This window comes from Falco naumanni, chromosome 5 (assembly GCF_017639655.2).
Source record: "Falco naumanni isolate bFalNau1 chromosome 5, bFalNau1.pat, whole genome shotgun sequence".
Lineage (NCBI taxonomy): Eukaryota > Metazoa > Chordata > Aves > Falconiformes > Falconidae > Falco > Falco naumanni.
Window position 1 is genome coordinate 47749287 of NC_054058.1, and position 24922 is coordinate 47774208.

Here is a 24922-nt window from a genome sequence, read left to right on the forward strand (position 1 = left end):
CCAACAACGGTGTACGTGCCCAACGTTCCTCAGGGGCCTCCAGGCACCTTGACCCCCCTCCCCCCAGGTCTGGGCACGTGCACAGGGGTTTGGTTAAGTTTTGCAGGATCAGCCTCCCCCGTTGCTCCGTGGCGTCAGTCAGTAGATAAAACTACGGTGGCAGTGGTGTTACCTTCCTGCCTTAACAATGTATAGATCATTCACTGTGGTGATGGCGTGAGTTTCCTGCCATGGCCATGGGGAGACAGCACATCTGCTGCGGCGATGGTGGGTCTCACCGGCGCAGTGTCTTACAGTGTGTCTCTGTGTGCGCATCTGTGTGTGTGTGTCTCTCTCTCCTCTCCCCTCCCTTCTCAATTTGAAGTAGGCAGGCTTCCATTCATGATGACCAACCTTGCCTTCAAAAGGCAAGTGAATACAAATAAAACACCACAAAACAAATATGCGAGTTAGCCAAGCCATAATTCTCAATTCAGTGTTGACAAGCATAAAGATGCAAAATCATTTCAATTCCAACATACTGCATGGAATGTCTTTGCTTGTTTATAGCATACATAAATTTTAAAAAAGATCTATGTAAGTAAAAAGATCAATGCACAAGTCTTATGGAGATGATGCTGTGAAAACGGCAGAAAGTCAGTCACATGCCTCTACAGAAGATCAGTCCATCCACCTGGGGACCATGATCTCCATGCAGTTTTAATCCCTGGAGTTATAAATCACAGGAGAAGAGCATCCTTTGAAGACAGTTGTCTTTTTTTTTGTTCTGGCACACAAAAAGAAAAATAAGCATTCAGCCACCAGCAGCAGTAGCAATAAATATTCAACATTCTACTATCTAATTCCTGAGCATTTATAATCTAAATACCGGTTCTATCAACAGTCTGTTTTAGCATGGTCCAAATTTTTATCACTGACTTCCAATCTAAGATGAACCACCAGAAAACCAAACAATAAATTACTTCTGGCATTATATCCTTGTCATTAACAAAAACGACTTGTCCTTTGCTGTGTATAAACCCATTTTCTAAATGTTTAAATGTTGAACAGGAGTGATACCAAATTCTCTATGCTAAACCTTTCCCTGCCCCGCCCCCCCCCCCCCCCCCCCCCCCCCCCCTCAGTTTAATCCCTGTTTTTGCAGTCTTCTGATTTGGAGCAGCTCCCAGATGGCCTCCAAAGTAGTTAAAGCAAATGACCTGAGGGCTTCAGGGGACCACTGCAGAAATACTGACCATGGAATGCTTGCATGATTTTTCCAAATGACTATTCTCATTAATGTTTTGCCAGTATGTTTAGATGAACCATAGTGGAATTATTTGGTCTATAACTACACACAAATTCCTACCTTGCTAAAAGGCACATGGTAATCATGATTCTCGAATCATTCTCACATCAGTCCATATTTTCCTGCTGTAATGCCATTAGTTCCACTGAAGTCACGCATGTACCCATGGAATGAGAAGTGTCCTTGGGGGCTGGAGGGCAGCCCAAGTTGTGGGCTTCTACTTTTCACAGCATACCTCCTATAAAAGAATTAGTGTGTCTCGGTTAGAGCTAAGTAATTCTATTTATACACACATGTAGTATGCAATGCCAGTACATGCATGCTGTCTCTCTCTCTCTCATACATACATTGCTGCTCCACAAGAATTTCAGGATCGGAAAACTCTAAGAAATCAGCCACAATTTTGTAATAGATGTTAAATCAGAAAGAATTGTATCCACAAAAATGTTAATTCCACAAAAGTATGAAGTACAAAAGAGGTTTTCCCCATCTAACCTAGACTACACGAAGCAACAAGGAAAGGAGGCGTCACCGGTGTCCCAGGAGGCACTGGACAGAAAAGCCAGTGGCATTGGGGCTTACAACTTTTAAATGATTATAAAAACAGATTGCTAACCAAATGTCTGTACTTTTCGGGTGGCACTATCTTTGCAGTGGAAAAATGAATGAGACAATGAACAAATGAATGTAGAAATGAAAGAAACAAATTTCAAACTTGGATTGGCCATGAGCTATAAGGGCACTCATAGTCCTAAATAACCTCACCAAAAATAGGAAGACACAACCAAACTGAAAAAAATGACATAAACGTAGCTTTTTACATTCAGAACTGTATCTTGATATGAAAGTGTGTAGAAAGGAATTAGATAACTGAACACAGGAAAATAAAGATGCAACAGACAGTTCATACCACAGCAATGTATAGTCCTTCTATACTCAGTTTGACTTACTTTTGAAGTTAACCCAGAATCTGAACTATATAGCAGTGCTATTTTCCTCAGCATAGTAGTTGGAGTAGGATAAAACTCATGTAAATGAAATTAGGTACTCATGTCTCATCCTGGAACAGGCTTTGGCTGTATTAATTCCTGGTGGGACATGATAGTCACTCCATTGCGCCTGAGTAAGCTAAATACTCTTCATATGGAAGTCAGGCCAGACTTCTATCGTAAGGATTTTTCTATTTTTATGTCATGAAATAAAACAAAATAAGTCAAATTTTTCAGCAAATTTCCCCACTGTAATTTTATTAGAGGAGAGACTGGTGTTTCTTACAAGTTCACGAAGATTCAAACATAAGTGTTTGAAACAGAAGTTGTTCAGAGATGCTCATGCATGGGTTTTTATCTTAGCTAAAATTTTGAACTGTTTCAAAGCAAGAGGTAGACTCCAGAGAAGTCAACGCTGGAATGCTTTGGGATGCTGAAGGCCCCTCATTTCTCTAGCATGGACAGCTGCGTCACGGAGTCAAAGGTCTGTGAATACGGGATGTTGGAAACTTAACAGTTGTAACAAGGAAGATATGTAAGGTCTAATATTTTTCTTTCAGTGGGTGAGAAACAACACACATCCAATACACAACAAGCACACACATTTACACTGGCGTGCTCTTGGGGCCATGTGTGAGGTAGCATAGCAGGAAGCAATCATGGCACAAGGTGACATCTGGGAAATGTCTTTTCCTATGATTTATGTCACTGGGTGTTCCAGTGGATGACACCACATTCGTTTCAGTACACCACCACAGCCTCTCACAGCCATGACCCCATATGCCATACACTGATTGTTCATGGCAGGCTCCATTGCTGACTGCATCTGGTGCATGGAGTTGCTTAATAAAAGATGATCTCTCTAGCTGCCCTTCAGACATCTGGGCTAGGTGATCACACTGCACAAGAATCTTGTACTCAGTCTATAACCTCAACAGTTCTGTCATTTAATCACCGTCTAGTTTCAGATATATCTGGTCCCACATTTAACTTTTTATTATTTACATGTCAGCTTTTCTGTTGTTTTGGTCTTTCAGTTCATTCTTAAATCTCAAACACTAGTTAGGTAAGTCACAAAACACAATTCTTCATGGTTATATGTTTCTCCGTTCATTACATAGTATGGGTAAAATGTTAATCCAAATGGAGTCAGTGCCAAAATTTATACTGATATCGGCGAGTCTAAGATTTCATTTTCCAGATATTTTGCATGTAAGAAGTCATCTCAAGAAAACAGTAGCATTTCACTATCAAGCATCCAGGAAGTAAAATAATCACTAGATTGACAATCAGAATTCAAGTTGTTTTAATTTCAGTCCCTTTGTGTATCTGCACTATCACTTGCTATTTAGCTACAGCAGAGTTGTTCAGTTGGCACAGCTCCTGCCATGCTTCTTGCTATTCTGCCTCCCACTGTACCTCCTTCACCTGCTCGGGCTCTTGCTGGTGGGGTAACTCTCCCTGGCCCTCTGTCCCCTACTGCCTGCCCCAGAGCTGCTGCTTCCCATGAGAGGATAAACTAGCTCCTGGAAGTATCCCCCAACCGACTCCTCACTCTCAGACATGAAAAGCATGCACCGCCCTGAATTCAGACATGACGAAATTGTTTGCCGAAAGTTCTGTAGCGCGACTCTGCCTCTCTGAGCGGCAGGACACAGGGCACAGATGAGACCTGTGCTGGAGCCTCTCGCTCTTCCACCAGCCTTTCTCCACCCCCCTGCTCACTTCGGTCCTGCTGAAGTTTGACCTCACAGAAAAGCTGTTCAAAATCTGTGGTGCCAGAAGGACTGTGATCAAGAAGAAACGTGATAGTATAGCTCCAGGGCTCCCAGCCCCTTTTTGACAAGCAGCACAGCTACTTCTGCCTTCTCCTTGTCTGCATTCCTGCCCCTTCTTGTCTGCATTCCTGCCTGGTCCATTACATTCACACTTTACTGGACTGAAAATACTGCCTCTCTTTACCTGCTTGACTGCTCTCATCCTGCAGAACTGACACCCTTCTCCACACTCCCAGCACCAGGGCCACAGGGACTAAGCAGCAGGACAGGGGAAAGCATCTCTTTTTCCTCCCTCACACTGCCTGTCATTACTGGTGGGACATGGAGCAATAACGCAATATTGCATCAAATTTTTAGAGTGCTTTCCTGCTGGGGAGCCAGTTCTGGAGCACAGAAAGGAGGACCAGGTTCCTGGGGATGTTTCTGCCACAAGTTGTCTGCAAAAATGTGCAGACAGGTTTGAGGGCAGAGACTGGATCATGCAACTCCACATCTCCCATAGGAATTAGGCCTGATGGTGTTTAGTCTGTGTTTTTTGTGTGTCTTAGGCAGGAGGTGGGTCCCAGTTCTCTCAGGCAGAAAATGTGTAGTAGCAGAGACTCAGGAACAAGATAATCCTACAGGTAAATTTAGGTGCTTGTGGGCTCTGATCAGACAGGATTCCTGTAGACTGTTCTAGCGACATCTTTTGACTCTACATGTTTCTGCCAAGCATGTACAAACTGAGACCTTTCAGAAATATGATCAATCTGGAGTGGCATTGCACTGCGTAAGGCCACTCTGGCCGCAAATACTGCTTTCTGTCCAATTCCAAGCTGTTCTCAAAACTTAGGGATTCAAGACCTGGTCAGAAGAAAAGTTTGCCAAAATTCTTTTTAACTTAGCAAAAACATCTTTTCCTTTTGTCTCATTCTCAGAAACAGCTGAAACTTTAAAGAAAAGGGGGTGGAGCGGGAAAGGGAAAAACCTGTGTGAATCAGGCACCCAGCAGGAACACTTTCACCACAGCATTCTGGCAAAACTACAGCAAAGTCTAGATCTTAACCTTGAAAGTATCATACAGTGATACTCACTGGCGCTGCTACCACCCCGCTTAATTTGACGCATCCGTATCTTTCCATCAGTGTTAATTACAGCATTCCAAAATTATTATTTGTTCAAACAGTTGCCACTTACTAAAAGAAAAAAAAAAAGCCACATGGAAGTTTCTTTCTTTCTCCCACATAACCTTCCCTCCCATTATTAGAAAAATATGTGATGTGAGATGAGTAACACTGAAGCCTAGCTAATATCTAAATGAGGCAATTCTGGACCTGCTATCCCCTGTTGGAATAGTCACTGTTGTTTTAAGAAACCTATTCTCCCAAGAGAAAAAAAACACTTTATCTTTTCAGTATACTCACAATTTCTGCTGCAATTCACGGATCAGTATCACTAATGTTTTCAGCAGTGGGGTTATGTTTACAGGTCAGCTTTCATTGAATCATTTTCTTCCCATAAAACATTTAATCTCTTGCCAACCTGCAATATCATACTTGGGCTGCACAACGTAAAAATAAATGGATGCTCTGCAGCCAGCAAACCAGACGCTTAGAGCTCTACATGCTCTTTCATGAGTAGTCTACTAATAACATAATTTCATCATGTAAAAAATATTGCTTTTCTTCTTTCATGCTCTCTGCTTCTAAATACACACAATTTAACATCGTTAGTCCCTAAAAATTAACCAAAATATAGGTTGATCCACAGATACATTGTGTGTAAACAAAAGTATCCCAGAAAATCATTTTAAGCAGCACACAGAAATAAAATCTCTTTAAATAAATTTATTTATGGGGTCCAGTAAGAAATTATCAAAATGCTAGGTAGGCTATGTGTCTCCTTGCAGACAGGGTCTAGTATAAGTATTTATGAAGACTGGCTATTTCTTACGGTTTTATCCAGGCAGAATGTAGAGCTGTCTCGCACTGAACTAAGTTTAATTATTCCAGAACAAGAGACATCAGTATTTTAATTAATTATATGGTAACCTATAAAAAGACACAGTGCTAAAGACTAATTAGAAATTGTGCTCACATACTTGGGTTAGCTTTATCAAAACCTATGGCCTTGTAGTGAATGCAGAAAAACATTTATATAAGAAGTACTGCAGAAGGAATGCAATTAGTAAAGTTAGATATACTGAGCAAGGCTGAAGGCTTGTCTGTGGGTCATAAAAATGGTAACTTAATTGTTTGCATTTTTCACCGGTATGCACAAGATAATGCTGAAAATCTTAAAATATTGCACTCCATAATCTACATGTTGTCATTTTTTCCTCAGAAAACAGTAAGTTATAAAGACTGCTATTCTTGCTGAGAGACAGATACATCATACAGAAAATATCTTCGACTTCAGTAGAGGCAAATTTAGATTTTGCATTAGAAGATTATCAGCATCAGAATGTCTTTATTAAAATAAGAACAATACTTAGCTTTAAACAAAATGAAATCCCAGGAAGTATCTTAAAAATGATCATATACATGGAACCTCGCTATTCTGACCATTTGGGAACTTTTTCCTATTCAGACAATGGAAAGATTCTGTTGCTGAAATGTGATTGCTAATAGCCTATGTTTTCAAACTCTGACAATTTTTTTAACAGAATGTAAGAATTTTGACCAAAGATAAAATATAAAAAGCAGTAACTTCAAAGTATATATACTAAACACATACAAACATGGGGCCAGATCAGTATCGGAGGCAGCACTAAGCTAATGCTCAGATGAGATTTGGAATGTAGTTTCCACAGCGCTTTCTAAAGAGCAGTTAGAAAGAAAACAAAGGGCATTTCTACATGCTACAGTTACGTAGCATGTAGAGGCATCAGGAACAAGAAAGAAGTAGCATAGTTAAAAGGTAAACAAAGCCCATATCAGTGTTTTAGCTTTCTCTCCTCAGAGTTGACAGCATTATTCATGAAAATAAGACACGACTTCTTTTGCTTTTGACCTGATGCGCAAGTCCTTACCCTGTACTTCCTGTAGCCATATCTCCATTTTAAACTCCCTTTGCAGAAGTTTTAATAAGCTGTTATATTGAGTGTTTCAGCCTTTCTGCATCCATCAATTATACTGGTCATGATAGTGCTATGTATGCACTGGTCAACATATTTAATGGTTTTCTTTTCATAAAACAGAAATTCAACCATTTCCTCTTTTAAAACAAATAAGACACAACATTGACTCACCAAAACTGTACCCCTTGTTTTTTTACCACAGTTTCAATGTTTTCAGGATTTAGAAATAAATCCACCATTCACTTCTTGACTAAAATATAATTAAATCTGGATCTGTTAAGACTGCTTTTGTGCTGCATTAAGAAAAGTATAACAAAGACCTAGAGTTTACGCAGTTAGAATTCACAAATTTTATTACTAGACCTTAGCTGAAAAATCAAATGACAATAAAGTTATATTAAAGATTTTTTAAATGTTTGTGTATTCTGAAAGCAGGATAAATTGTTCAGCTCTATCAGTACTGAACTGTATGTGTGTGCTTTCTCTTGTCCTTTCAAGGTGTGTTTAGAAATGTCTATGTGTATATTTGTATGTTTGTGTCCACAAATAGAAGTGAAGATGTAAGCCAAAAACTTTAACAGTTATATCAAAAAGTGGAAGACACGTAAACGTATGATACAATCCTCAATGGACTGATGAGATTCCCAAGATCCCAGGTAGAGATGGAAGATCAGACTCTATGTTTGCTAATGCTTTTATTCCACTGAGTCACAAGGGACTATGTTAATTTTTTAAAAGAGCAAAGAAAGCAATGTGGTGCCTCATTACTGATTCTGATACAGAATCAGAAGCCTGATTCTGTTCTCATTTGGTGATAAAAGCCATTTTTGGGTAAATCATGTATAACTCTCCTGAAGTCAGTAGATTTAAAACAGTATAAAACTGGGGTGAAGGAGAAGACTTGTATCTCTCAGCTGCATAGGAAAACTATTTCCATGATATATTCTATAAATTTGTGGGAAGCCTACATAAAATTTTCCATTTAGGCAATTTCCTGTAGCATAGCTAATTACTGTCATCTAAGGGGAAACATGTAATTGCAATATGATTCACTAAAACATTAAAGTACTTGACAGAAGTTATAGTTTGCATAAACAATCTCAGCAGCAAATTAATCTTTGAACAATACTGTTCTTTAACTATTTATTTCAATATTTTGCAAGGAGATATTTAAAAACAGCAGAACTGCTTTATTTATGGTTAAGGTTCAAGACCAGGAGTATGTGTGATGACTTCTCAATACTGCTGCAAAGTTGCCATAGTAGGCACAAGATTATAAGCACAGTGTTTTCTACAACAATGTCTCCTGGATACTTTAATGCCTATCTCTGGGCAGGGTGAGATGTGTCTTAATTTTGATAGGGCTGAGAAGCCCCCACATTTTGGGGATCCAGAGACCAGGCATTTCTTCTGCACTGTTAATGGAATGGCTTGGTAAACATTCTTGACCACAACTGCCGAATCAACACAAAATTAAAGATATGGTACTTCAGTGGGTCAAACACACTCTTGGGATGTGGGACACATACCTAGACTTTTTCTCCCTATCATGAGGAGAGCTTGAAGCTCCAGAATGAAGTTCTTCTCTATGTAGGTTAAAAGTGTAGGAGGGTACCACTCTGAAGCCTGTTGATGGCTGTTCAGTCTTTCTTAAAGGTTGAGTCGCCTCTCCCAGTTGAAATTCCCTCAGAGCAGTCCATGGACTTACCTAGAATCAGTTGTGCCACTCTCAGCCACTCCAACTGCAGCCAGGCTTTTGGTAAAAGATGTCACCTTTCCTTGCAAGCCTTGCCTACTTTAAGTGCCTAGGCTTCCTGGCTGTAACAATACTACCATTGTGGTGGGGTGTGTGGGGAGCACAGAAGCACAAGATTGCAGAGCCTATGAAGTGGAAAAGCACTTTAAAAGTTTGGTGATGGTCAGATAGATACAGTCAGAATATTACTGAAGTCCACAGACCAAAACTCCCTTCAAATCTGGAAAGGAATATATTTGTCCTTTAGAGCTGTTGGATTCATTTTGATGCAGTGCACAGACTTGGAGAACTAGAAGTGTTAACACAGCTCTCACAACAAGAAATTCAATAGTTGTATATAATCTGCCAGTTCTGGTACTGAAGCCTGCTTACTGTCAACTACTACTAAAAATCTTTTGTTCTCTTTATCAAAGGCACAGACAGCAAAGGTGGGAAATGAAAGCACTAGCAATAGAAAGTATTAAGCATTAATTATATGTTTTCTTTTTGGAGGCATATATGCTTTTTTATGCTGCCTTTTAGAGGACAGTGGTTGTCCTATTTCAGGGGCAAAAAGGAAAAGTTACAGGCACTGCAACTGCAGCTGCTGCTATTGCTATTGCAATCTAATTATGTTTTGTGAAGATAAACCAAAACAAACATGTACAAAATAGGACAGAAAAACTAAGATAACCTGCAGCTTTTCATTCTAGCATTGATTTTTTTTTAGTGCTGGAGCACCTGGTTTTACAAACCTTCCCTCAATATTAGATTGCTCCTGTGACAGCAGTTTCTGTCTGCAGTCTCTTCCAGATATTTGAAGACAAACGCTGCTTTCTGACTCTGCTTGCTGAACTGCCCATGTAAGTACAGATCCTTATCTTCTGATAAGGACCAGAATCATCCAGCTTTGCCCCACACTTCGTATTAAAGCTCTAACCATAAGCCATCACTTTTGTCCTTCCCTGCTTTCTCATATCAGTGTCCAGAAGGACAAAAGCAACTCAGAAAAAGCCAGGTAAAGATGCAATTCAAAAAGAGTTCACATTAGAAGACTGTCCTACATGTTCTTGGGTTAAGGGCCAGTCTCCCAGTGCAAGTGGCCAAACAGACATATAACTTTTGTCTTAAGCAGGGAGCTAAAAAGATACATGTGGACTTCTTGAATCAGTATCCAAAAAAGCCCAGCAAAGGAAGAAACTTCTGAACCTGTGCTGCATTTGGCCAAGGAGGGGATGCAGCTTTACTTAATTACGCCACCCCGTGAAGCTGAGCAGGGACAAATGGACTGAATCCTTTCCAACACGGTAGATACTTCTTTTATAGCATAACTGGTGGAGCAAAAGAAGAAAGATTCTTGAGGTGCTCCTTTAATATAATGTTGCCAGAGGCTACTGTTTTTCTGTGTTCAATGACATGCAAGATACATGTCATTGGGCGTTTAAACTTACAGTTTAAACTTACAGTGCTCTGCCATCCAACCTTGCTCTGCTGCATCTACACAGATATGCGTCAGGCTGAGCCTGGGCTGCTCTTGTGTGGCCCTCACAAGGCATGGAGGAGAGGGGATCTAACTTACCTGCTATTCTTAGGATGTGCCCTGGACATCACTTGATGCTGATTCTCTCTTAACTAGTACTTGCTTAATCATGTAGTCCTCGTATTCTTGTCTAATACTTAAATTTGTATTTGCAAGGTATACCTTGACCTCTGTAGGCTGACATTCTGAAGAAAGAAAAAAAAAAAAAAAGATTATAATATGAATTTAAATTCATAAATTACTGTAATCGGAGTTTAAAGTATCTGTGAAGTATAATTCCAGTAGCCCAATATACTGACATATATCTCTTTCTCTTTTCCATTAAAAGGGTTTTGTTTGGTACTGAAAAACGTTTCCTTCTAACCCCATGCATATTTGTTCATTACAGACAAACTAGTGATTATGCTTTGTTCTCTAGAATTACAAACACAGGAATGTTTTACCTGATTTATAGGTATACTTCGAACCCACAATTATTTTTCATGTATGAAAATAAGTAACAGGAAAAATTTAAAAGCACCGATTTCTCAAGTATTCCTACAATTGTATTGTTAAAATTAACATATCATATTAAATATAACCATAGAAAATGAATGTTTATATAGAAGTAGGAAAAAGTTTCCTTGCAAAAGGAAAAAGTGCCTTGGGAAGATTTTGATAGAAACAGAATGTAACTCCAAATAGAAAAACTGTCAGCATAATTAGTATTTCTTGCTACTAAATAGACTTATATTTTTCTTGCACAGATTCAAGAACCAGGGGGACAGCAGCTGTTATCTATGCATCTGCTAAGAAGGCCATGAATTTTAGTGGATTTCCTAATGATTAAACTCTGCAGACCTCTAGCAGAAAAATATCAGATTTCTGGGTTTTTTTCCCTGAATATACTTGTCCTTTGAATAGATGAATTTCAAGGGCACTGGGAAATGATGAAGGATCAGCTCCTAAGATTACTGGTTAAGTGTCCAATAAAATTTAGAAAACAATATGAAGAGTTATATTCTATTTTCCTTGCTTACAAAAATGGTATTTAATTGATGCTTTCCTGGGAAAGAATGGCAAAACTGAATCTCAAACATATATATTGTAATATGAAGGTGTTTCCTTTATTATAGGACATTTCCTTCTCCCTAGCTCATACATGTTTTACTTTACTTACATCATCTTTTCCACTTCAGCATTTCCCAGGGTGACCTGCTCGCTGCTAGCATAAAATGCCAACAACGCTAAATGGTAACAGTCAACATCCACTTTCCACCAGCCAAACAACTACAACTTACACAGGACACTGATGAATAGGCCTCATTGTATATTACACGTAATTAAGCCCTTCCCAAATTTTCTGAAGTGATAATAAACACAACATTGCTTATTAATTGACAGCAATCTCTTTTGGCTGTAGCCTCCCTGTTCAAATCATCTTTCTGCAGACTAAAAGCACAATGCCTGTAGAGGAATGAGGGCAGTGGGTTGATCAGCATTGATAACATGCAGCTGTGGCCTTGCCTGGAAGGCAGTGGGTTGGTTGACATGGATGATGTGCAGCTGTAGGTCGTTCCTGCTAAGCAGTTAAATAGCCCTGAGGATGGTGGGAGAGGGGGTTGGATGGAGGAGGAGTGGCCTCGCGCCCCGCCTCGCGCCCCGCCTCGCGCCCCGCCTCGCGCCCCGCCTCGCGCCCCGCCTCGCGCCCCGCCTCGCGCCCCGCCTCGCGCCCCGCCTCGCGCCCCGCCTCGCGCCCCGCCTCGCGCCCCGCCTCGCGCCCCGCCTCGCGCCCCGCCTCGCGCCCCGCCTCGCGCCCCGCCTCGCGCCCCGCCTCGCGCCCCGCCTCGCGCCCCGCCTCGCGCCCCGCCTCGCGCCCCGCCTCGCGCCCCGCCTCGCGCCCCGCCTCGCGCCCCGCCTCGCGCCCCGCCTCGCGCCCCGCCTCGCGCCCCGCCTCGCGCCCCGCCTCGCGCCCCGCCTCGCGCCCCGCCTCGCGCCCCGCCTCGCGCCCCGCCTCGCGCCCCGCCTCGCGCCCCGCCTCGCGCCCCGCCTCGCCTCCTCTAGGGGCCATGTCTAGGGGAGCATAAGGGCAGGGACATGAAGGTCCTGGGGGGCCTGTGAGGTGGTACCGGTGGCACCTGTGGAGCTGCCAGCAGAGGCAGCCTCACCTCGCCCAGAAACATTACTCTCTGCTGCTGCAGGTACTAGGGGAGGCACGTCGCTGGGCAGACCACTCACCCTGCCACCCATCCCCAAGGCAGCAGGACCTGGGGAATGAGGAGTGGGGAGGACAAGTCCAAATTAAGCTCATTGACTTCATGGGGTCTGAAGTTCACACACGACTGAGTGCTGTCTCCACAGGGCTACGTATAAAACAGGCAACCTAGAGCATTGCTAACAGGATATAGAAGATCCAGCTCTTAATCAAGGCTATTTATGTATGTTGCCTCAACTGACATTTTCTTGTGCCATTTAGGGAATACAGTAATTCAGGCAGAACAAACATTCCCAGGGAGAATAGATTCAGCTTCAGTCACTGGGCAAGTTTCCCAGATCCTCCATGGATATATCTGGACCCAGTTCTAGGCATAACTGGGTGAAAAATTCTAAAGTCAGTGGCAAAACTCCCATTGTATCCATTACAGGAAAACAGTACCTGAAGGAAGCAATGCACATAAATGCAAGTTTTTACTAACTCAGATGTAAGGAAGAAAAAAAAAAAGTACTCATCACAATGCCATGCAAATCTACAGAAGGCTTGATGCAATGTTGCACTCAGTATTCGAGCAACGGGTATCAGCAGGCATGTCTGTTCTGGCTTTGCTTGATGGCTGGTGGCTGTGATCTTACACATGACGAAAATCTATACAAAAATGTTTCAAATTATTATTGGTATTGGTTGAGAACTCATAGAACAAGACAGAAAATCCAATTACCTGTTAATAGGTTAAAGTCATGCTCACTCTCTGCAGGTACAGGTGTTTCTCTTCATTTGCATGGTAAGATTAAGACCAGAAGGCCTATTAAATTAAAAAATAAAAATAATTTTTAAATTATTCAGATTGGCTTCATGGTAGCAAGACAATTGATAGAAATTGGAAGAGAACTTTTTCAGTATAAAAGTAGGTGAAAACATTTCTTGTAATCATTAATTTAGGAAGCCTGATAGATTTATGGGACTCTGAATCTTGAAATGTAAGAAAATTGGTCCTATAACCTGTTGAGTCTGCAGTTTCCCATTGTGTGTTAAATTCAGTGTCTGATATAACAGGTAAAACTTGGGATTTGTCTCATGCTTGCCAAGCAATCTTTCAGACCAGTGCAAAATTGCCTCCATTGGATAGAAGCATTTTTTAATTAAAATGAAATGTGATCACTTTTCCTAAAAAAGCACATGTTAAGATCAAATGTTATGTTTGTATTTACCTACACTTCTGGATTTTTTTAACCTGTTTTTGCAACTGTATCTGTAAGATCAAAGGCATTTGGGGGAGCAATAACCTTTTTATTTTATTTTATTATTTTATTTCTTTAGATGTTTTTGAATTTAATATAGTTTGCATGTGTGCATTTGGGTATGCCCATACACATGGATATGTCTGTCTGTAATATAAAAAAGCTTAGAGCAAGAGAATATTCAGTTGCAATGTCAAGTGTTCAGAAATCAGAAGATGCTAGAATGAAAGCTGCCAGTGCGCCATCACTGGCTCCCTTATCCAGGAGTACAATAGATACTTTTTCACTTTTTAAATGTTATTTCTGCAGCTCCCAAAGCATCACAATGGTCTACACAGACACATACACATATCTAGTAATTCAACTCATGCATGTGCCAACTCTTAATTTTCAGCCTCTCAGAAAACACAGACGCACACACAAATGATACACCATTATGATTATTATTATTGACTCATTTCATGCTTTCACCTTCTATTCCACATTCATACTCTTCTTTGAACAGGTGTTACCATTTTCTGTTTCAAACATGGATACCCACTTAGAATATAGGAATTAGGAGAGTACAGTTATTCCTCCATCAACTTTCCTTTGCACTTTCTACCTATCTTTTGATTTTCTCTTCAGTTCATAGCTCAGAGGTGAAATTCCTCTTTTGCAGTAGTGGTGTATGTTACAAAAATCACAGACCTGAAGCTGCCAGCCTGGGTGATTGGCTTTACAGCATTCTAACATATGAAGTGCTCTGTCCTCCAGGCATATTGCTTACCTTGATCTCTTTCTCCCTCTAAGGGGATTGGAACAGCATCATCCAGTTACCACTAATACACAGGTGTGTTGTACATCCTCCTGACCTGAATATTATTTTTTGGGTTTATTATGATGCCCAAGACCAACTGAATTTGAATTTGCTTTGTTTTAGATAAAATACAAACACAAGATGACAAATAGCCCCTACTGCAAATAGCTTACGCTAAAAACAGACACAGGAAAAGGGAAGGTAGGTACCACCTGGGAGTCAATTGCTTGAGCAACCACTTTACATTGGGAGCCACCTAATCACATCAGACAAGCAAGAACAGATAAAAAATAATTTCTTTAGATTACCATTGCTGTGCTTCTCTCTGTTCAGAGAAGCAGCTCCAATGTCACAGTGCTGTGTGCTAGAGGAATCCCTAAGAAGACTTTCCAACAAACCATCTACTGCCATAATACATTCAGTGATGATACTGTGACTCACAGTCTCCTGGGAATCTTTCATCCTGGAAAACCGACCTTGGACCATTGCCTTTCAGTGGTGGATCAAACTAAAGACCAATTGACTGAAAACCTGTCTTGTGACACATATAGGAATTAATAATTTCAACAAATGGGAACAAACAAGATTGTAGGATAACTCAGATTGGATGAGGCCTCAGGAGATCTATAGTCCAACCTTCTGCTCAAGCAGGGTCACCTGTGAGCTCAGACCAGGCTCCTCAAGGATTTATCCAACTGGTTCTTGACAAGCTCCAAGGCTAACATGGTACAACATTTCTAAGCAGCCTGTTCCAGTGCCTGACTGTCCTCATAGGAAAAAAATTTACCTTGTATCCAGTCAGAACCTCTCTTGTTACCACTGTGTTGTACATCCTCCTGACTTGAGTATTATTTTTTGGGTTTATTATGATGCCCAAGACCAACTGAATTTGAATTTGCTTTGTTCTAGATAAAATACAAACACAAGATGACAAATAGTCCAAGGGGCAGGTTTATGTTCCCTGCCTCTCATCCTCCTGCCATGCATTGCTTTGAAGAATCTAGCTCCATTGCATGACACCTTCCCCAGGGATAGTGACAGGATGTTGTTAGGTGCCCCCAAAGACATCTCTCCTCCAGACTGAAGAACCCTTCTTCCCTAAGCTTCTCCTCACAGGGCAGCTGCTCCAGCCACTGACTGTCCTGGTGGTCTTCTGCTGTACTCAAGCTACTTCAAGTGCTGAGTAAGCCTACATTAGACTTTACAGAGAAGTTACACCATAAAGTTTGCAAATGCTTTCATATATGCTCACTGATGTACAAAAGAAACTGTAGGCTGTCTGGGTGTAAACTTGGAACTAAGTTTGCCCTGAACCCTGAGATTATAATCACACTGTGGCAGTTAGTACCATAGACTCTGAAGCTTGTCTCTTCTGCAGCCAAATGCCTGATTCAGCCTGGAGAAGAGAAGGTTCTGGGGAGACTTCATAGCAGCCTTACAGTACCTAAAAGGGGCTTATAAGAAAGATGAGGACAGACCTTTTAGTAGGGCCTTTAGCAATAGGACAAGGGGTAATGGTTTTAAACTAAAAGAGGGTAGATTTAGATTAGATATAAGGAAGAAATTCTTTACTGTGAGGGTGGCGAGGCACTGGCACAGGTTGCCCAGAGAAGCTGTGGGTGCCCCATCCCTGGAAGTGTTCAAGGCCAGGCTGGATGTGGCTTTGAGCAACCTGGTCTAGTGGAAGGTGTCCCTGCCCATGGCAGGGTGTTGGAACTTCGTGATCTTTAAGGTCCCTCCCAGCCCAAACCATTCTATGATTCTATGATCCGTAAAGCTGTCTGAACCCTAAATTAAAACTAACTAGTGTAGGTCCTCACAGAAATGTATATGTTACAGTACAACATTCAGCACAGGCTTGCCCCTGTGTTACTTACTGTCTTGGGTGAGCACTACAATCTGAGATAATGTTGCTGCAGGTGTACCCAAGCTAGCTGAGTCAAGACAATTTAGTATTGATATATTCCATTTTTATGATGGGAAGCATTTGCAAATGAAGCGGTACTTTACCAGGACCATTATAATAAATAGCAAATAAAGTTGAGAAGTACTGTAACTTCTGCATTTTAATAATATTTTCCTGGCTGGAAGTCTCTGCACAGAGAAGAAATGGTTTGGATTGCTGATGTGATTCTGTGTAACAAAAGCCTCTAAATTAACTTTTATGTAAGTGATACTACATTTTTGAGGGTGAAGGATAACATTGCAAAATGAAAGACCTAAAATTAGGTGTAACATTTAATGAATAATGGATTTCTGGAACTTACTACAGAGTATCTGTGGAATGCAGAGCTTCTACTGCTTATATTTAAGCAGGGAAAAAAAAAAAAAAGAAAAAAAAGAGGCTGTCTTCTGTTCTTCAAACAACTTAACTTTTTGAATGACACTCCAGAAATCAAAGCAAAAGGGAATAACTGCCTCCTTTATTAACATTTCCACTGTTGTGGTTTTCAGCAGTCCATAAAAAACATTTATTAACATTTCCACTGCTGTAGTTTTCAGCAGTCCGTAAAAAACACCCAGGAAAAAGAACAAAAATTTTACTTAATAGGAGCAAAGTAAACTAATTGTGGCTCTATCTAAGTATTGCCAGCTAACTTAAGATTTTCTGTCATTCATTGCTGTAGCACTGCATTTCAGTTCTGATCTGGTCTTCCCATCGTAATGTATATGTAGCCAGCATACCTGTTTGCTTAGATTTCAGTTGAGCAGCAACCAAATATTCATCTCAAAAAAACCCAGAAAAAGTACACCAACGTCAGTAGTCACCCAAGTACATGAATGGCTAATTCACGGAACAGTATTTTACACTAGTTTCAGAATAACCACTGTATGCTCCGTTATTTTTTGACAGTCAGGCTGGAGGTAAGTGTAACCGGGCTTCCTGGCACAATCACTTTATCCAGAGAAAGGACAGATAGTGAGAAAGCCTCTTAAAGTAAACAGAATTGAACAAGCCCTCTTCTGGTTACCACTACCAGTGCTGCAGTTCATGGCCATTCTCTAGAAAGGTGCTAACATGTTTTCTGTTTTGTTTTCCCCTTGGTTGTTAATATGTTTTTCAAAATTCTCCTGAAAGTACCCAGCCACATTAACTACACAGTACAGCTTAATTTCATAATCCACTAGGCACCATGCCTCAGATCCTCAGCTGGGGGAACCTGTGCAGAAACCGAGACAGCCTCCAGGAGCACATAGCTTACACCACAGCACATGATGGGACCTGGGCAGGGCCAGCAGCAGCGGTGCCCAATCCCCCCACATGCATAAAAGAAACCCTTAGGGCAGTGCTGGTGACTGGGGCACAGAAGTTTACATCCCGTTTCCCCCAAAAAAGGTGGTGGGATCAACAGCCCAACTGAAGCGCATCTACACCAATGCGCACAGCATGGGCAACAAACGGCAGGAGCTGGAAGCCATTGCTCAGCAAGAAAATTATGACACAGTTGCCATCATGGAAACGTGGTGGGATGACTTGCACAATCAGAGTGCTGCAATGGATGGCTCTAAACTCTTCAGAAGGGATAGGCAAGGAAGGAGAGGCGGTGGGGTAGCCCTGTGTGTTAGGGAGTGTTTTGATTGTTCAGGTTGTCAATGACGGTGATGACAGGGCTGAGTGTTTATGCTCTGGATGGTGGCAGATTCCCACCACCTAGTGGAAAAAAGTTGGTCTTGTCTCCTGAAAAACTGCTCAGATTTCGCTCTAGCGCGTTTTAAACCTTCCCCATTGCAAGCTCCTTTTTATCAGCACTTATTACCAAAGTAATTTTCTTTTTTCTATGCACTAGTGAATGTGCCCAGGTGTATACAGCTATCCTTGAAGGTGTCAGGCGTTACATATTCCACAAAACGTATGACTCAATATATAGGAATGGAAAGGGAAACTGAAAAGTTTAAAAAATGGAGCAAGAGCTGCCAATGAATCTCACTGCTTCCCAGCAGTTCATCTGCTTCACAGGGAGCCCTGATCCCCACTCAGGTGCATACTCCAGTGCAAACTATGCCAGTATCCTCCATACTTATTCAGGCAATGTTCTGTGCCAGCATACTCTGTGCTTTCAGTGCTGAGACTGAAATGCCAAGTCAAGGGAAAAATTCCAGAAAGGGCGAGGTTAAAAAGGCAAATGTAAGCAGTGCCATTATCACCATTTCTTATTTCTGCCAGGAAATTCTCTACTCCTTGCACACCTAATCCCCCTTCCCACCTGTTCCAAAGTGAGGTGTGTCACACCTGGGTGCGTGGTGCTTGCATTGCAAGTACTTGTCTCTGCGTTTGTTTCTACACTTCTCTCTGTCTCAAGGGAGCTGTTTGGAAGAGACAGTTACTCTGGATCTGAGCTTCTGGTGGTATATAAATTCCCGCCTGGTACAAAATTTAGGAGATGGCTCAATCCAGTGACACTTTCTTGATATGAATGTCTCTGGGAAGCACAAGAAGTAGAAAGCCAAAGCTAAGAAAGGTGCATTAATACCTTTATTTATACCAAATTTATCCCTCCTTTGGCCTCAGAAGAGAAGAAACTACTTTTCAGATCCAGCTTTGAATGGCAATTGCCAGAGATAAGAGCAAAAGGGTTAAGCTCTCTTCCTTTCACATTGTCCAGGTAGAATAATGACTCTTTGAAAAATCCTGTGCCCATTGAACCCAATAGATTTTTTTTTCCCTGTTGTTTTCCCTGGAAAAAAATATGCCATTATCTGGTTCTTATCGCTAGATGACTTACTGTATTTAGCTTATCCTCATAATGCCTCTTTGAATCAGGAAAATGCTACTACCTCCACTTCACACCTGGAGATATACTGCTTATGGAGATTAAGGCTGTTGTGGTTTAACCCCAGCTGGTAATTAAGTATGAGGAGAATCGGAAAGGAATGTAAAACTCAAGGTTTGCGATAAGAGCAGTTTGACAATTGAGATAAAATAAACACAAAAGAACAACAATAAAAATAACAGTTATAATGAAAAGGAGGGAGAATGCGAGAGGAATGAAATCCACAGGGAAGGGAGAAAAGAAAACTAGTGATGCACAACACAGTTACTCGCTAACTGATGCCCAGCCACTCCCCGAGCAACTATCAGCAGGCCTCGGCCAACCTCCCCAGTTTATATACTCAGCATGGTATGGACTATCCCTTTGGACAGTTCAGGTCAGCTGTCCCGGCTGTGTCCCCTCCCAGTTTCCCTGTGCCCCTCCAGCCCTCTGGCTGGCAGGGCCTGAGAAACTGAAAAGTCCTTGGCCTAGTACAAACACCACCCAGCAACAATGGAAAACATCAGTGTGCCATCAACATTGTTCTCACACCAAATCCAAAACATGGCACTGCACCAGCTACTAAGAAGAAAAATAACTCTATCCCAGCCGAAACCAAGACAAAGATGTAGATTTACAAAAAGCTATCATCATGACAGTTACCTTTAGGAGTTGTAGGATTTATGACACCTTTAGCAGTTACTAGGATTTGAGTGCCACAGGCATCCTGAGAGATCTCCTGTTTGGTTGTCTTCCTAATCCTTTGGACTGAGTACCAGGATACAGCTTTTTTCCAGCACCTTATTTTCAGCTAACTGCCATTTCATTCATCTGTGCTCAAAATCGAGATCTTCAAAACTCCATCTAATTTGCCATGTAACGCTAGAAGCATGCAAATACATCTTTCCAGAAAAAAATTTCCCTGAGTATCTAAAAACCCTTTCCTGGCAATGCTGATCATACACAGCTAGTTCACATCTAAGGTCTGCCAGGATTCAGAAATGAGCTGTACGCACATCTCTCTCTACTAGAGTACCCAATCTGCTCAGTCTTTTGGAGCACATCTGGTGAATCAAGGATAAGAAAAAGCCAATGGTAGTATTTTTGTCCCTTCTCTGGCTTTGTCCAGTAGCTCAACGAGAGGCTGTTCAGCTGCCATGTGGCATGCTGAAGATTTCAGCTATTGCTTCTTATTTCCCAGGTAAAGGCTATCAAATTACAGGCTGTTTAAATGTAGCTCTCAGTGACACTTGTTAAAGTTGTACAGTTTACATGGAAAAAATACATTTGAGAAAGGAAAGGTTTCAAGTAAACCTATCAGTAGTTAGGACTTTCATATGAAGTTTATGTTTTTGCAAAAGGAACAAGAAAATACAGTGCATGAATAGCTGGCAAGAAATTAACAGTAGGTGAGAAGTACAGTCTCTGGTATTCATAAAAGAATCCCCCAAAGAGGCAATTTAATTAGAAATTAGAAATCCCATTGCTTTTTTAGATACCTAACAAAGAACTAGAACTAAGCTATAAACCACAAATTGTTGGAAACTTCCATAAAGGCTTTTTACTTGTCAAGAACATCTGGAGCTGGCAAGGAGAACCTGGATGGAAAGTTTTCCAAATAGATTATTGCAAGCGAAGTAATGGTATTAGTGATTGTTATTCCTAAGTAAAGGACAGGAGACTTATATCAACTGTTTGGGAAGGGTGTGTGTTTCCCTTACAATCAGCCTGTGTAATACTTTTGTGGTTGCAAAAATGTGGAGCCTGCAGTCCTTTAAATGGAAACAGGACTCTGTCCTAAGATGCACAGAGTCATGACAATGTCTGTTACAAAGAAGATGCTTCATGTTCTGACAAGATGCATAGCTAAATTGACTGTAAGTCCTGGTCAAAATTCCTTATATACCAGAATGGCAGCTTTAAGGAGACAAGCAAGAGTTTGTCTTGAAATACCTTAAACTGCAACAGGTTGCAATCACTCAGAACAGAGAAATGAGCCAGATTGCAGCTATCCTGTGAGCACAAAGCCAAGACCACAGGTCCCCCAGGAAGAAATGTGAATACAGGGGAGACTGCAGTCTCTCAGTGATGAGACTTCCAACCCATTTTGAGTAGACCCAGCTCGCTTCAGAGTATCTAACTTCTCCTTTCAAAAGCAGAAAGAGGTGGTTTGCTGGCTACTTTGGGATGGCAGGTATTGCATAATAATGTAGTATTGGGACAGCTAATGTAGCTACTTCAGTAGGATGACAGAAATTCAAACTACAAATGCCAGATTCTTATGGAAAGGGAAATGTTGGTCTATGAAGCATAACAGAGGGCATTTATTGAAAGAAATGGCTTCACCTTTACTAGCCCTGCAGTGTATTGGGAAGGGTTCTTTAAATGGCATAAGAAATTCTCCACCTCAAAATGAGTGGATAGATCACATATAAAATTGGCCCTTGCATTATAATAATTTTCAAGATGGCCAACATCTCCCCCAGATCCATGCACATGTCTAACGCTTGTCAAATAGTAATTTAAGTGTGTGCCTCCATGTCAATGATTGTCTAATAGGCTTAACAGTATGCTCTCCATCAGTGTGTGAATAGCCATTCTAATCACTGGCAAAATGTCATTTTATCACAGATGTGGAAGGAAGAAAAAAATAGGCTGAATAGACTGTGAGATCCAAGTTAACTGCCTCCGAGAAAACACTGCCCCAGCTACCAGGCCTGGCAAACGCTACGTGCTGAGCACAGGGCACCCTGGCTCCTGCCTTACCTGTCCCCAGGGAGGGCTACATGTCACATGCCTGCTGGGGCCACCACAGGCCCGTTCCTGGGGACACACACACCAGGCTCTGCTGGCCCAAAACACCCATTCCCCACCTCCAAGCTGGGCTGGGGGTCCTGCTATGACAGTCCCTGCCGCAGCTCTGCCCCACACATCAGCAAAGCAGGTATTTGAAAGGCACATTTCCTGGGGCTGACCCACCAGCCACCACCAGCACGTCCATGCTCACCCTCTGGAGCAGGGCCTCGCCTGCCTGCTGCTCCTTCCCTCCGTCCCCGGGGCAGCAGAGGAGCGCAGGCTTCCCCTTGATGGCTGCCCTTCCCTGTTCTCCTGAAAGGCTGCCCTGTTTACAGTGCAGGGGAATGCTGAGATGCTCAGGGACATTTCAAAAGACTTAGTGCTGTTTTAATTCCTTTTTAGACTCGATTTGATCATGAGCCCCTGGGTGTACTATTGTAGTACACAGCAGAGTAGCTTCACAGACCTAGGATAATGGAGTCAGCAGCGACTGGATTGCAAATACTAAAATGAAAATTCACAGCAGTACAACCCTATTTCTCTCTTTAAGATAATAGTTTTGATCAACTGCCTGTTCGCCAAACCTCCTTGCTCTTTCTCCATATGTAAGCCTGGCAAGCGTAGGAATTGACGATTTCCATCAAAATAGCAAGAGGCGCATAAAAACTCTTTAAAAAGCCATCACTGCTGCCCTTGGGCGGGGGGGGGGGGGGGGGGGGGGGGGGGGGCGTAGGAAGGGGGGGGGGGGGGGGGGGAGCGCGGGGGTGGAGAAGGAAAAAAGAGAGCCATTGAAGAAAACCAGACCTTCCTGACAGCGGCTCTGAGCAGCAGTGCCCCTGTGGCTTCAGCCCACAGAAGCGCCTCCTGTACCTTCGCTCCCGCACTTCTGCGCTACCGCCTGCGGCTGCGGGCGCTGCGCCCCCAGCCCCCGGCCGGCCCATGGCGAGCGCCGCAGGCCGCGCTGGCCGTACTCGACTGCGGAGGCGCCCGCCCCCGCTCCTTCGGGCGGCACCGCGCCTCCCACGGCGGTGCCCAGGGCTCCCCCGGCGCAGCCGCGCCACCGGGGACACCCCGCCTCACGGGACAGCTCCCCAGCGCCCCTGCCCCTTCCGGTGCCCCTCGGGCCCCAGGCGCGGCCGCCCGCCCCCCGCATCCCCGCCCGCCCCACCGGGCAGCAGGCGCCAGCGGCCGCCAGGGGTCTCCCTCGGCCGCGTTGGGCGAGCTCGCCCGGCGGGGCGCGGGGCGGCGGCGCCGGCGAGAGCGGGGCCGGGCTCCCGGCTGAGGGCGGAGCTGCGCCTTCCAACAGCCGCCTTCTGGATTTCTGCGGCAGGTTTTTAATTGCCAGCGGGGTCCCCGCAGCTGCACGGGCCACCAAGTCTAAATAAAGGGAAGATCTTTCTGGTACAGACACCGCAAAACACCGACCGCCCCCGGGGCCTGCTGGGCGCCGCAGCCGCGGGCACGGGGAGGTGAGGCGGTGCCAGCGGGCCCGCCGGGAGCGGCCACACCGAGCCGGGCTGCTGCTTCCCGCGGCCGCGGCGCTTCATTACGGCCTTAAAGCACCTGCTCAGGCTGCAGATGACTTACTGGGGAAGACACGGAAACATGAGGAGCGTCAAGTCACAGCTTTCAAACTCAGGGGGCTGCTTCCTCGCTCAGCAGTTTAGCTTGGTGTCATGTTCTTACCCCTGTTCCTTGAGGAGGAGGCCTAAGTGCGTCAGCCGGGGTTTATTTATAGGCGCTGAATCAGTTTCCGAGGCTCCATTCACTGCCGTGCACTTCAGCAAGCTGACTCACTTGCTGCCCGTAGCCAGGGTTCCTCCCGCCGCACGGATTTGTGTGAAGCTGAACGTAGTTCAAAACAGCCCCAGGCTGCTAGGCAGGACCTCAGGGGGCTCTTTTAAAGCCATTTGGTTACTATATCCGTGCCAAGAAGTGCAACCCAAGAGCCGCTTCGGCCCAAAGTAGCAGCTCAGGCACAGCAGTCTGAACTGAATCTTACAGGTAAGCATCTACAAGAAGCACCTGTAAGAAAACTTTCCTTCCACTCCACAGTAGGTTGGTTGACGCTGTTTTTTTAAAACAACACTACACTTGAAATTCTATTTAACATAGTATCATTAAATTCTGTTCGTTGTTGATGGTTTACAGGTAGCAAGCTTTTCCTCTGTTACCTAGTTATTTAAGCTTGCTCCAGGATGCAGTGTCAGTCACTGATGATGCACAAAAAGAAATGGAAACCATGTCACACCTTCTGTTGAAAAATCTACACATCTACCCATATGATTTTGAGTACTCAAGGAGAGGTCTTCTGAAGAAAATGTTTCAGTGTTCCTTTCAGAAAAAAACCTGAAAGCATTATTGGAACTTAATGAATTAGCCATGAGCTTTTGCTGAGGAGCAGAGGGTGTCTTTGAGTTTCAAAATTTCACGTCACCTTGCAGACAAGCACTGTTCTCCAAAGTCGGTTATGTGGTGAAGAAGATACTAAGATTAAATGGGCAGTGCAGAACTTGAAAAGCAAAGCCATAATTATTAATAGATTTTTAAATTGGCAGGCAATCGATTTTTAGATTGTCCTTTCACCCTTGTGTGTAACACGGTTTGCCTCACAGTGATAAATTAGCAGCAGCACTGTGCTGTGACTGTTTCTACTGGAAGGTTCTCATTACCATTCAGGGGGTTTGCTGGCTCATCAGTGAATCGTGGACAGCATTTTGATTGCTGGTGTGGCCCAGAAACCAGAGAAAGGA

General features: G+C 43.1%; 1 long non-coding RNA gene across 4 annotated transcripts; it reads right to left on the reverse strand.

The window, feature by feature from the left end:
- Window positions 1-446: 446 nt before the first annotated feature.
- On the reverse strand, window positions 447-24012 carry LOC121089663. 4 transcript variants are annotated; one of them, XR_005828304.1, is made up of 6 exons: window positions 22974-23241; window positions 13304-13387; window positions 13119-13230; window positions 10428-10573; window positions 1349-1526; window positions 447-766 (listed from the first exon to the last, which is right to left on the reverse strand). It is a non-coding gene; the product is annotated as an uncharacterized LOC121089663 (long non-coding RNA). The 4 variants fall into 4 exon arrangements; XR_005828305.1 differs by lacking the exons at window positions 13119-13230; window positions 22974-23241 and adding an exon at window positions 23856-24012; XR_005828306.1 differs by lacking the exon at window positions 13119-13230 and having other exon boundaries at window positions 23040-23241.
- Window positions 24013-24922: the final 910 nt, after the last annotated feature.